This window comes from Anser brachyrhynchus (assembly GCF_964034855.1).
Source record: "Anser brachyrhynchus genome assembly, chromosome: 9".
Taxonomy (NCBI): Eukaryota; Metazoa; Chordata; class Aves; order Anseriformes; family Anatidae; genus Anser; species Anser brachyrhynchus.
In genome coordinates, this window is record NC_137703.1 from 3,347,823 (window position 1) to 3,361,462 (window position 13,640).

General features: G+C 39.9%; 1 protein-coding gene across 1 annotated transcript in view; it reads left to right on the forward strand.

The window, feature by feature from the left end:
• The window catches only part of LOC308199620 (uncharacterized protein), a 372,210-nt gene that overhangs the window by 193,383 nt on the left and 165,187 nt on the right, over positions 1–13,640 (forward strand). The window contains exons 28-29 of the mRNA XM_080604046.1: positions 4,460–4,610; positions 4,731–4,910. The gene's annotated coding sequence lies outside the window, so the exon portion shown is untranslated. The remainder of the gene's footprint in view (positions 1–4,459; positions 4,611–4,730; positions 4,911–13,640) is intronic.

Below are 13,640 nucleotides of genomic sequence, written 5' to 3' on the forward strand. Positions count from 1 at the left end.
ATGTATGAGATAATGGGATATATAAAACATTTAACAGCCATTTTAAGAACTGTTATTATATATTTCACATAATTTGATGCATCCATTTAGAGAAAATGGAGCATAACACACATCTGCAAGGTTTCTGATTCTAAAGTTTAACCACAATTACAAAAATTGCAGGATTCATTCCCATAAGATGTGTCAGATGTGCAAAATAAGGACTTATTTATGTTTTTAACCTTGCTTGGTACTTAGAATGGTCTATAGCTACAATACATGTAGTTATTTGGATCAGGCTTGTCCAGCCTCATGGCACAGACATCTGTAGCAGTGTGTAGGTGGGGTACGGTAAGCAGCAGTTCTGGCAGCTGTGGAGGGCCCCTGGCCTGGGGAAGGTTGGCAGTGGAAAGCAGCAAGGAAATAACCGTTAAGATCCATACATCTGTCAGACCTGTGTCAAACACAGATTTTATTGCTGCCAGTACTTGGCAGATGCGATACAACCTTTGACCTGTCTCTGTGCCTTGGAGATCTGGTCTCTGCTTCGTCTATTCCTGCACAGGTTTTTTGTAAAAGAAATGCCTCCACTGCTGGCCCAAGGGGAATGAATCTGACCTTTAGATATGACAATGTAGTGTGCAGGGGCTTCAGCTACAGGACACATTACGTGTCCTGTGTAACTGCAATTATACCCCTTATTTTAGTGATTTATTTTCAAGTAATTCTTTTCACTTGCTTCATTATTCATCAAATGAAGTTCACTTGATTGCCCAGACCAGGTAGACTGTCTTTCCTCTTCTCATGGCTATTTTCAGATCCCCATTCAGGCAGGAGGCCAAATTCCACCCCAGATCTCACGATGTTATCAGAGTGGCTCCAGGTGGTGATCCCTGGCCAAAGGCAGAGATTGAAGAGCAGCCACAGAGCTGGGGGCAGGAGCTGGACCGGGGCAGGTGGAGGGGTGGGAAAAAGGCCTGACAGCAATGGAGATGGGGACAGATGCACAGAAGGTGGGGAAGGAAAGCAGCATGGGGCTGGGGCACCGTGCCTGCAGCCAGCACTGATGTGCGCAGTCAGGGAGGAGGGAGGCTGTACGAGACAGAGGAAGAAGGCAAGCAGTGCCTACTACATCCCTAAGTGAAAAATCAGTGACCACCCCACTGCCTGGGCTCCGTGCTGCACAAGCCAACCTGGAGTATTTATTGGTTTTAATAATCCGGATTGTGTTTTCCATACATGCTGATGCCTCTCCCTTTGTTCAGGATTTGTGAAAAGTGGATATCTGCATGAAGCTGGAGGAACACAGGCAAACCCCTGTCATTTTGGCAAACAAGGGATGTGAGCCCAACATAGGCAATAGTAAGGAAGTTATGTTATTGGCTTTTTAGCATCAAATTAAACTTCAGTGTCTACGTGGCACAATGGAGATAGATACCCAAGTGTGGCAGGGAAAGGCATAGACACTCTGGAGGAAGCCAATTCATCTTCGTTTTCTTCGAGAGGGTTAATTAGCACAATGAGTGTTAAGGTTGGCTCTGCTGCGCTGGCTGCAGTAGCCAGGTTGCTCCCCTGGGTCTAATTTGGGTACGTTTGTGTGAGGCTGCGCTGTAGTGGATCGGTGTCATTGCATGGGAGCAGCCAAACCCTGAGTGCACACAATGGAGAAAGCGTACACTGAACAAACAGAGAGCTCTCAGAGTTCATAGTGCTATTTACTTTCAAACCGATCTACTATTCATTATGAAAAATTAAATACTTATTGTATTTTACTCAATCTTCATAATGAGCCTTGTTCCCTCTAATTATGGCAAATTGTGAATATGCTGCTCTGCTATTTAAGTGTAGTCTCGTGTCATTACTTTTTATTAAAACAAAGATTTTTTTAAGGTAAGCTTGGCATAATGGCAATAAAATTATATATTCCCTCATGGTTCTATTTAAATATTTTTAAGCCTTATTATGTTTAAAATTATGGCTCCGGTATATCATGCAGTTAATACTTAAAATTTCAAAACTCAACCTTTAGACAACCTTTGTTGTCTAGATGAAAAGAGGACCAGGCAGAAAAGAAAAGCTTATTTGTTATACACGGGGAAAAAAAAGACTAAGGATTTAAATTGTTTGATCTTCCAAGGATGTCCTCTGACCTGGGAAAACCTAAAATGAGTTACAGCCCATATTTTAACATATTTTATAAAAAGCTCAGACTTTGGTTTGGCAAAGCTTTATCACTGCGCTTTCAAATGCATTTACTACTTTTTCAATGAGAATTGGAAAATACTTGTATTTCTGAAATTTGGATACATATATTTTTTTCCATTTGCAGTACAGGAACAAGAGTGTTACTTGCCTTCACTCTGGCATGGCATTTTAAAGTCTGAATTTTATATTTGTCTCTCACTTTGCATTTGTACAGGATCTTGTAAAATTGGGCTTTTATGCCTGCTAAACTTTTATTCCTGATATTATACAATTAATGTTTGGAATTAAAAATAATTTCAAATTAAATGAATATTAATCTGATCGCTAACTGAAACTTATCATGCATTTCATACAATTATGTATGAAAATTAAGATTATGGAAAAAACGATGTGATATAATGTGGCATTTTAGATACATTTTTGCCAGGTGAAAACACAAAACATTGAAATGGTAAGGAGCAGGCCTCATTAATGTAATTCTATACGTGGTTTTCAGAAAGTTTATTAATTCTAGTGAGAAGTTTATGCAACTGTGAGCTAACATGCAATGTTTCTTCCTGTGACATTTGAAAAAAAAAAAACAGAAACTGAATCCCAATAACAGCTGTCTCCTCTAAAATAAACAGCTGTTTGGCACAAATTTAGTATATATATCCATATATTGTGTATAATAAATACACACACTTGTGCCCAGCAGTCTGACTTTTGCAATTTGCCACTCAGGTGGATAATTGTATTGTCCTCACTGGGATTGTAATGGGGCTACCAGATGAATATCCAGCTGCTTCCATTCCTTTAAAGGAATGAAACACAAACCTTCAGCCTTAGCTCCTACTTTTACAACGGTGGTCAGATTTCCAGGAAGGGTTCAGCATCCAGTCAGGTCAATATTATCTACCTAGCTGTTTAACCTAGGTCACCTAAACACTTTTTTTGGCTCTGGGCCCCACTCTACAGTTCTTGCAGAATCTTTTAAAGCTTTCCACAATGTTGCCTGAGAAATCTGAGAATGTTGTAGTTTAAGTTTGGGTGCTGAAAACTTATGGAAAAAGTGTCATTTTTTTGAGCTCCACACCTGAATGTGTGGTGGCAGGGCTATATTACGTGCTGATGTCCTAGTGGCAGCACTAAAAACAAACAACAAACAAACAAAAACTTTTAAAAAATAAAGTTTTTTTTTAACTTTACTTTCAAGGCAGGAGATTTATCACGTGGGAGCGAATCCAGTCATTTCAAGATACACTTTCCTTTTAAAAAGAGATGACCCCAAAAGCAAATGTTCTCCATCCCATCCATTTAAGAGTGGTGATCTAAGACGTTATTACCCCAGTTGCCAGTGCACTTGTCTGCTGGAGAGATGGCACAAATCATCTTAATTGCACATTGACCAACATAAATCACCATCCTCCCCAAATGAGCTATTTTAGCAAGGGGTCAGCACTATCAATGTTTTAAACTAACACACTGGATGGTCGGCTGGGTAATAGGCCTACAAGTGTGTTCAGTCGTCTGGTGTCTGCTATAGTGGAGGAAGACAAATGGATTAAAAAAATGTCTTGATCACAGCACAATCCTCTTCAGATCTCCAGTACTACCCTAGCACACATGATTTAAGGCATCAGCTGACAATTGTAGGCATTTTCTCTTTCTGCTATTTAGAAAGTGAAAAAGAAAACTTGAGTATGTCTTTTATGTGTGCATGTGTGTGTGTATATATATATATATATCACATTTCAGACCACATTTCCCATTAATTTCTTTCTTGCTACATTTATGATGGAGAGAGACCTATTTCTTAGAAAACGTATTTTTTAAAAGTCTTCATTGAGAGTTTTGTTTGCTTGCAGAACAATGAATAGCAGACTAGTTTTTCTTCAACATCTGCAGTTCATGATGTTCTATGAAAACAGCATTTCCCTGCTTTGGATATTTAAGGTTCACCAGTTTCCAATATTTCAAAAAAGATGCTGCAGTATATAATTGCCAACTGAAAATTAAGTTTCTGTAATATTAAAAATCAGGACAGCATTGTTTTGGGGTCGCGTCATATCATTTATGTAAAGTTGTTTCAGGAGGAACAGAAGTAATAAATAACTAGTTCTTTCGAGGATTTTTTTCACTGAAAAAGAATTCTTCCTGAAGGATGTGGTGTTTCCCACTGGAATTATTTTAATTTTATAAGCAAATAGGTAACTTTTTTTTCTTCTTTACATATAAGTATAATGCGTTTGAGTAATATCCCTGTAATTGACTGCTTGTTCTGCATTCCTGGTAGGTGTAGCAGCAGATTGGCAAGTTGACATAACAACTATTTGCGAATCTACATGCAATCTGATGTTACTAAGGTAACTGAAATGCACAGCAATCTCCTCGGAAGTCCCTAAGAAGATAAAGTGGTCAGCGCTGCCGTACTTTGAAAATGTCAGGTAGTGACCCCTTTTCCATATTACTTGGGATCTAATGAGAAGCAGAAATCATTTGGTCATAATACTTGAGATAGCTTGCAGAAAAACTACAATATTATATATTTCTTCCCCTCCTCCCAGCCCTGCTTTTTACAGAATATTCCTGACTGGCTGAAATGTTACACAAGCAAAATGGATTCTGCGGTTTTACTTCTTCAATTGAAGCCGCTTCCAGGAGCGAGGCCCAGGACGGAGCCTGGACACCAATCCTGCAGCTTCCCGGTCTCAGGCCAGCCTTGGAGCAGCACAGCTCCCTGTTAGGTAGGATTTGTGCCGTGGTCACCGGGAGGAGAAAGAAATATCCTAGTGCGAATAGTAAGGTCCTCAGCTGTCAAAGCTTTAGCTAGGCTCCACACAACTGAAAAAGACGTCAGGTGAAATGAATCAGAGCCTTCATCTTTAAAATGGGTTTTATGCTTGATGCCATGCAGGTACCAGTGGGAAGGGGATGATTCTTGCCTTTGCCACAAGGACAGTAACAAAGGTGTCGTTAAACTTCGCTCATAATTTATTTAAATGATGTTGACAGAAAGAAAAAAAAAAGCTGCCACTTTGGGGATGTACACCTGGCGGTGGTACAGGGGGTGAGGGAGCTCACAGCAGCAGGGCCAGGCAAAAAATAAACAAACAGACAAATAAATAAATAAACCTCAGCTGTTCATGAGCTCATTAATGGTTCCTGCTGCCTTCTCAGACTCCCAGCCCAGGGCAGCAGGCCTCGGTGGGCCGTGAAGTTGTGTTTTGTGAGGGGAGTTGCAGAGAGGCACCCAGATAGGCCTGGCCAGGCTGCCAGCCGGCGGGGCCTTTCGGGTCCCCTGCCTGGGTTTTGTTCCCTCATTGTGAAGTTTGCTGAGCAAATTGGATGGCTCATAGGTTTTGAACGCCAATAGGATGAGCCCTACGAAACGTGAAAAAAAAAGTAAGTAAATACTGGATGGGGGGAAAAAGTGTGAATCTGTTCCATAGACGCAGTGCTGTTATCACGTCGGTCCCTGCGTCATTGAGTGTCCTGATACTGGAAAGCGAAAAGCACAACGTGCTTATCTGAAAAGGACAAATGAAGGGAAAACATCTCTTAGGATGCTCGAGTAGGAAGATGTTATAAGACGTTATCTGGTTTGCCTGAACTCCCTCCTATGTGTAGGAGTGTGTATTCGTGAAGCGGTGTAAAATAGTCAATAAAGAACACACAAACAGGAGGAACTTGCTCCAGCATGCTGTTACTAAGCAGGGTAATTAGCATAGTGCTTCTTTTAGAAACCCTAAAGTATTGTGGAAGCCTAAATAAGTTGCAAGTACTGTATGAAAACAGTTAGGATCATTATTCACATGGATTACTCCTAAAGGATACGCTCATTTAAATTAGCTTATGCTTACTAAATTAGCTAGGAAGAATAACCTCATGTTAATATTTAGCTGCCCAGGAGAGGTAATCAACAGGAGAATACAGTTATCATTAGCATGCTGCTTAATAAATGTTTAAGCTATGTAACACAGAAGGATGTAGAGACGTCCAGGCCCCTCGCCCTGGTGCAGTTCCTCTTGCCAGGCTGGTGGTCCTTGCTCAGGCTCGTGCTCTCCTCGGTAGCTTGCCACAACTACCTCATCTCCTTGCCATTTTATTTATACATATAAATATATATATTTTTTACAAATGCCTATCTGTGTTTGCATGGAGATAAAGCTTTGTATTGCCCCACTGACAGATGGGAAGGTGGCTTCTTTGGGATGGACGCCTTCTTTCCTTTCCCTTAACCGTGTTTTTGGAGAAATCTGTATGAACTGTGCTCTGCCCATCTAGTAAAGCAACAGAGGTAGTTAGAAAAAAGTTTGTACCTTAGGTGCTTTGCTTGTGTCTGGTTCCTGTTTACTTCTGAATGTTTTCTGTGGCCTTATGAAAGACATGGAAATAATTCCTTTTTCCTCTTTACTTTAGTAGAGTTACTTGTTTCCTTTGAACGATTTCAACTCCTCATTTCTTTCTTACTCCTTTCTCTTCCATTTGAATCTCTTTGAAAGCAAGTTTCCAGTGTATTTTTTTTTTTTTTTTGAAAAACCTACTTGCTTAGACTCTATACAGATCTGCCGCTTAGACTTTGTTTTTTTAACAGCTACCTTTGCTGGGGATTTCAGTGTTTATAAAGATATTGAGATCTCTATTATTGGAAATAGGATAATCCCAGGTTTAACAGAGCATTGACTGTTAGGTGCTAAATGCACCCACCCATTTCCCTCAGCTTTACCTCAATACGGAGCAGAAAAGTAGGGAAGAAAACCCTAGCACTTGTAGTGGGTTTAGTAGTCTAATACTGATGCGTAGTGTATTTCTAATGTCCCTGAAATCCTCTTAAGTTCAACATAGATGGATTTTGCAATGCTGATTTGGAAAAAAAAAAAAAAAAAGTATAGCTTGGGAAACAGAATGAAAGGACACCCTAAACATAAAAGTATGTATTTTAGAGGCTAAGATGGTGTGGAAGTAAGCTTTAATCTTAATCATACTTGGGTTTTATTGAAAGCCTTTTGTGTGTATCTTCTCTCTCCCCCTCCCTCCTTTCTTTTCCTCTCTGATACGGAGACAGACTAATGAGAACACTGACTTTCCCTCTGACAGCTGGCTGCTCAGTTTATAAATCTGCTTGGCTTCTACAGGTCCCTTCTTGGGCTAAGAAACTTTTTGCATACTGTTCTACAATAGCTTACGAAGTACTGTTTGAATGCAGGCTTGGAAGGGAAGGTCAGAGGCAATCTTTCTGATTTAGTGTTGCCTCTGCATATGAAAGAGTATTTCTGTCCATCACTTCCCAGCTGACGGGAGCTGGTGAGCCTTGTTCTTTATGGTGCCTGAGCCACAGCTATCCACTGATTCGTGAAACTTTTGTAAGGACTTCAGTAGATCTGTGTGACGAGCAGTTGGTTGTTTTTTATAGGAAAGATTTTACACATCTTGAAGGGTCTATATATCCTGAAATCACAGCTGTTTAAACTAACAGGGGTTCTTGGGAAGGCTGTTCCTGGGAGGTGCTGATAAAGCATATCGTTCTGATCTGATTCACTGACAGGCTGAATTAATTTACCCCATTTCAACAATGCTGGATAGTAATCATGATGTGATTACAAGTTGTAGGAGTCCTCAGGATACTGAGTTTTTTCTCTGTCTCTCTACTTCAATTGTAGTTCTGTACTTCTCCGCCTCTTGTGTATCCTTGTGAAAGTGAGGAGGAAATGTTGAAGTGCTCTTCTGAAAGTCTGGAGTGCTTTGCAGAGAAACAATTGAAATGTTCACTAGTTAACAGTTGAAAAAACAGGAAATAAATATTTTTGTTTATTTTGAATGGAAGAACAGTTTGATCTCTCTATATGTCAACTGCAGAACTTGCTTCCTAGTGAGGAATATAATTCTGAAGTCCATAGACTTCTGTTGTCTCAAGGTTATGTTTAGGACATTGAACAGCTATCAGTGTCCCACAGCAAATGATAAAGTGCAAGAATTCATCAGAGGTCACTGAAATGCACGGGCTTAATTGTAAAATCATTCAAACACAAGTGTAATTTACTTCAAGATTGTTGTAAAAATAAATTGGAAAATAAAGCTTGCTTTTTTCTTGGCATTATGAGAGATCAAAATGTCACAGTGTGTGACACTGTGTCACAGATCTGATCTTGGTTTAAAAAGTTCAAACGTTGTTATGGATTGTTTGGCGGAGTTGCTCATGTACTGATCACCATGTGCTTGTGTACTGTTAGGTGTAGTGACGTTTTTGCATATGAAGTTGTAAGTGCTAAGGATGTAGTCAAGAATACTATCAAATGACGGCTAGTAGGAAAAGTGCCTTTCTCTTTAATATACAACATCCTAGTAAATGGTATTTAGGGATCTGAATTACTGGTGGTGAAGGTCCCTTAGCTGTAACTATTCTTACTGTCCCTAACAGCCCTCTGGTGCTTGCTCCGGCAGAAATCCATCCCTCCATTCAAGTGACGACGTGCTCCCTTCTGCAGAGCGCTCTTCAGCATCGCAGTTCCCTGAAAACTCCCTCCTACTGTCACAGTCTGCACCAGCAACAATACAATGCTTGTGATCTAGGGTTATAACAAATGTTTCAGCCCGTGACCAGCCGTGAAGTGTATAAGTAGTCACTTGGCATATTTACGCAAATAGGCAATTTACTTCACGTGGCTCACTTAAGTGTAAGCATCTTTGTCCAAGCCATAGAAGGCAGAGCGTGGATGCGTTCAGCCGGTCCATTATCCCATTATTCTTATGTTTGACAGAAAGGTTTCTTTTCTTCCCTGCTATTCAGAGCCTATTATGAAAAATAGTTATAAATCATTACCGAGGAGGAAGAAATAAGTATACCTTGTATAAATGCTTAAATTCCGGAGTCCAAGGAGATGGTTTGAAAACATGGAAAGAGCACAAATAAAAAAAAAAAAAAGGATTGTGAAGTTCCTCCTTCTGACTGTTGTATTGCCTCTCGTATACTTGAGGGGAAATTCATCAATGAAACGCTTCTGAAGCTTTTCTTGGAGGTCTTGTCCTCATTATCCACTGAGTTTTACTGCAAAGGGGAGCAGAAAAGCAGAAATGAACGACAAGCAGAGCATTTCTGGTGCCCGAGAAGATGTCCCAAGTTCAGCATGGATGGTTCCTGCAATGCTGACTTAAAACACAGTTAAGTTTGGGAGACAGCAAAAGAGCACTTTTTAAAATAAGAGTATCTGGCTAAGGACACTCTTTTTTCCCCCCTTTCAAAAATCACTTGAGATGCAGTTTACTTCATTTTTATTTTGATTTTTATTTTTAATTTTTATTTTTAATTTTTTAAATACTTTGAGAGCCTATGTTTTAAAGGCTTTTGCTTTTTGCACTGGGGACAGCAGTGGTTCATAGCTTTACACACTTTTTTTTTTTTTTTCAAATTCTGATGCCACTGAAGACAATGTGAAAGTGTAGAAGTGACGGAGAAAGACAAGGAAGGAGACAGGTGTCTCAAGCGTGCTTCCTCCTTGCCTTGTAACATATGGAAGTTTGTTAGAAGTCATCTGAGTTTTCCTACAACTCGGTTACTGTTAAGTCCATGCAATGTGCTACTCTATCAGTACCACAGAAAAATGTGAAAGTCAAGTATCTCTCTTTGGGTTGTTGTTAACAAAACTTTGGATAGATGGAAGACTTCACTGAGGAATGTGTGTTTAGGTGTTTTTTTTTTTTTCCTGCTCACTATAAATTGTCTTTACCAAAAGTGGAAGGGGAAAGTTTTAATCTATTTTTGAAACACTAATAATAACAGTGAAAGTGCATGTTAGATTAACAGGAAGGGACAGTAACAAAGGATTACCAGCCTTTATTGCAGTTGTTAGGAATTTCTTCGGTTAGGACGAGCTGACATGATGCTGTGCCTTAAAGCAGAAAAATACTACAATATTAAATTGCTTAGCCTTACCTTCAATATAAAGAAATATTGAAGATGTATATTGTCCTGTTCATGTGTTGTTTTTTTTTTTCTTGGACTTCCTGATATCCAGTAGTCAGCTTGTTATATTTCTGAGCTGCTAAAGTTCAATCAGAGCCATAAATAAAGTGTGTATGTATCAATCCTAGAAGGCAAGGGTAAACATTATATGAAGACAGACAATGCAAATACTACGGCTCGATCCTGGCTGCTCTGGAGTAGCTCCTTCTACAACCCAGGGGTAACTTTGCCAGGTGCATGACGCCAAGCACATCCAGGCTTCGTAAAGCCTGGTAAAGCTGGTCAGGAATTGGTGAGCGTGTGGCAGGCACGCTGGGTATCTCTGTGATCCAGCTGTGCTTGTGCTGGGATATTCCAGTGTGTGTCCCATGCACTCACGCTCCCTGAATTGGTAACAGGAATGCACAGGCAGCATTACTTGCCTTAGGAAGGAGCTAATTTATACTGGTGAAAATATCCTTACAAATCGTTGGTTGCATTAAATATTTAAGGAGTAGCTGAGTGTGGTCTGTCCCCATTAAATATAGCAAGTCTTCTACGTGCTGCATGGACTAGTGCAGTATTCAGACTGAAGGTGCACTGAAGTCGCCTAGGAATAACTAAATGACCGGAGTTCCTGAACATCATGCTAGGCTAGGAAGGAAAACTGCAATATTGTCAGTGTCAGCAGAAAGCAGAGGTTTACCTAGTCTAGTCAGTTCCCTCTCTGCCCAATAACATGGGAAGCAGACATCCAGAACAAGCTTCATGCTTAGTTCTGCTTATTTGTTTTGTTCTGTTTTGTTTTAAGCTACTGATAAAAAACTTTGGAAGGGAAGGGGAAAAATATGGCAAAGTTAGAACTCCCCCTAGAGTCTGTATATGTTTTATCTGACTCTGCTCCGAGGTTTCACCTTTGTGGAACTGCATTTCTGTGACAGCAGCCTGGAGTTAGCTGTCTGGCAAGCTCCTGCCAGTAGGACTGACGTGTAAGAGACCACAACTTGCAGCTGAACCTTACAGTTAACCGAGTGAGGTCTTTGGGACTGTATTTAGGATTCCTTTCAGGTTTTTCCTGAAAATTGCTAAATATAGCTGTTTAAATCCGTAGAAAAACATTAGCTTTCTGAAATTGTTTGAAGGTCTTTAGTGTAACACATACTGAAGGAACTGTTTTTATATTTTTTGCCACACAAATTGTCTTTCTCCTTCTTGATTTCAAGGGTGAGAAAGTGCAAGGTTTGAGAAGTGTGACTGAAAGCATCAGGGACGCTTTTTTCCAAGTGGTGGTGAACTGTTCTCAACTCGGTGTAATGGCAATTATTTAAAAGGTTTTGAAACAGTCCAAGTTGGAAAAAAAATAGTATTGTTAACCTCTAAATCTTCACTTCTGAAATGAATATCTTCTGAACTTTCTGCTTTTAGTATCTCTTTTCTACTCCTTCATAATGTCCTTAGGAAAAAGGGCAGGCTTCTTTATGGCAGCTTATACCGATTTGGGAGAAAAGGTCAGGAAGTTAAAAAAGCACCGTTGTGAGGAAAAATGGCATGTTATTGGTGGGAAGCCATGAATAGATTTCTCAGTTCAATCTCGGCCTTGTGAACTTAGTTTACAATAGCGAAGTTCATTGCTTTCTGGAAAAGGACCAGGTAGACAAAAGCAAGTCCTGATACCTAAGCTTTGTTGGCTCAGTTTAAGTGCAGGTTAGGTCTGGATCCATCAAAAATTTAGACTCTGGAAAGAATTTATGAAACTAAAACTCTACTTCGTTCCATAACGCCATGGAAGGGCTGCATCTGTCTCAGTAAGTTTGCTTGTAATCAGCTCCTTTTTGTATGACTTTTTATACCTAGAATGTGACTGGACAGTTGCACATCCTTTATCTCCCTCTGTTTGGCACCTTTATGACCAAGTAGGCAACTGTGCATGCAGAGAAGCACAAAAATGTCTAGTTACGTAAATCAGGATGCAGTATGCAAAATGCTGATGACAACAAACTGGATTCTTCGAGTCTAAAATCACAGTAAAAAATGTTAAATTGTTTAGTATTGGGAAAAATAGCCAGTGGTTGTAGTTAACTACAGTTAACTTCCTTAGGCTGAAAGAAACTCGGTATAAACGTTAGATCTTTTCAGCTTTGAATCGTTTGAAAAAACACAACACCCTAAACGGACAGCATGGCTTTGTCGTATTAAATGCATGTGATTTTGGACTCGAATAGCAGTACCTAATAACATGAATTTATTTACACCTTTAGCCATTTTTTTTTTGACTAGTATATGATTTTGGTTCTTTTCCTACGTGCACATCAAGTACTCCTTAATCTGTCATCAGGTGATCTACTGAGGCTGTCAGTGACAGTGTGGCATGAGTTAGTTACCAAGCGCCTTGAAATATCCCCATGCAGAGTTTATCCAGTTTACAGTATCGCTGTGTTTTTTCCTCTTCTTTTTTTTTTTTCTGCGCTCCAAGTTACTCCACTGCTCAGATAAATAACCAAATGACTTTGTTATTTCTGTGAAATTGCACCCGTCTCTTCGATAAACTGCTGTTGTTTTTCTGTATCTGAAATACATACCTGGCAGACGTTTGAGTTAATGGTGACCTTGGCAGTGAGGTAGTTTGGGGAGAGCTTGTGAGGAGTCTGACCGCTGTTGTTTTCTTCCCATAATGATCTCGCTTGGTATGTGCTGAGGTCTTTTAATGAAACAAGGCAAGGATGGGAAATCTGCAACCTGCTAAGATACAACTTACTATAAGTAAGCAAATTTAAAGTGTGAGAAGTGCTTTTGTATTTCTTTATCCGAGAACAGAGCCTCTCAGTATAGGCTGGGGAATACAGAAACTAAAAATATTTCCTTTTGTTAATGCATAATACTTGCAGATAAAAATACTCTCCCTTTAGTGGCTTCGTCTCAGTAGCACGCAAAGCTATTATGCTCTTTTCCTCTTGTTGTAGCACAATTTTCTCGGCAATAGTATTTAGTACAATGTGTACCCCAAATGCTTTCCAAAGGTGATGAAGCTGGAATTAAATAAGAAGTCGATAAGGAAGTTGGAGGTTGTTAAGGAGCTAGAAAAGATTTCAGGAGCGATGGAGAGGAGATATGCTGCAGCTACATTAAATCAATGTGAACCGAGGGGAGACGGCTGTCAAACCAAGCCTGCAATGAGGGCATAAAGGAGTAGAGAGATTTGTGGTAGGCAAATAGAGTAAGGAGAGAACTGAATGTTGGGTATCTGTCTTGCTGATCTGCTACAAATTTGTACGTAAAATACACCCTGACGTATGGAGCTGGTGTGCATTTTTGTTTAATAAAACCTTTCTGCCCCCATTTTATATAGATGCAACTTTGCTAGAACTCCTCTGGTCAGTGAGAGAGGAAAATGAAGTCTGAAGTTGCTCCTGAATTAGGAGAAAGGGAGTGTGTGGAGGCAGGTTGGCCTGCCTGGTTTTAGGTTTTCTGAATAAAACGTTTCTATGTAGAAACACACTTCTGCTTGCCTTATTTTTTGTCACTTCATAAGATGAAT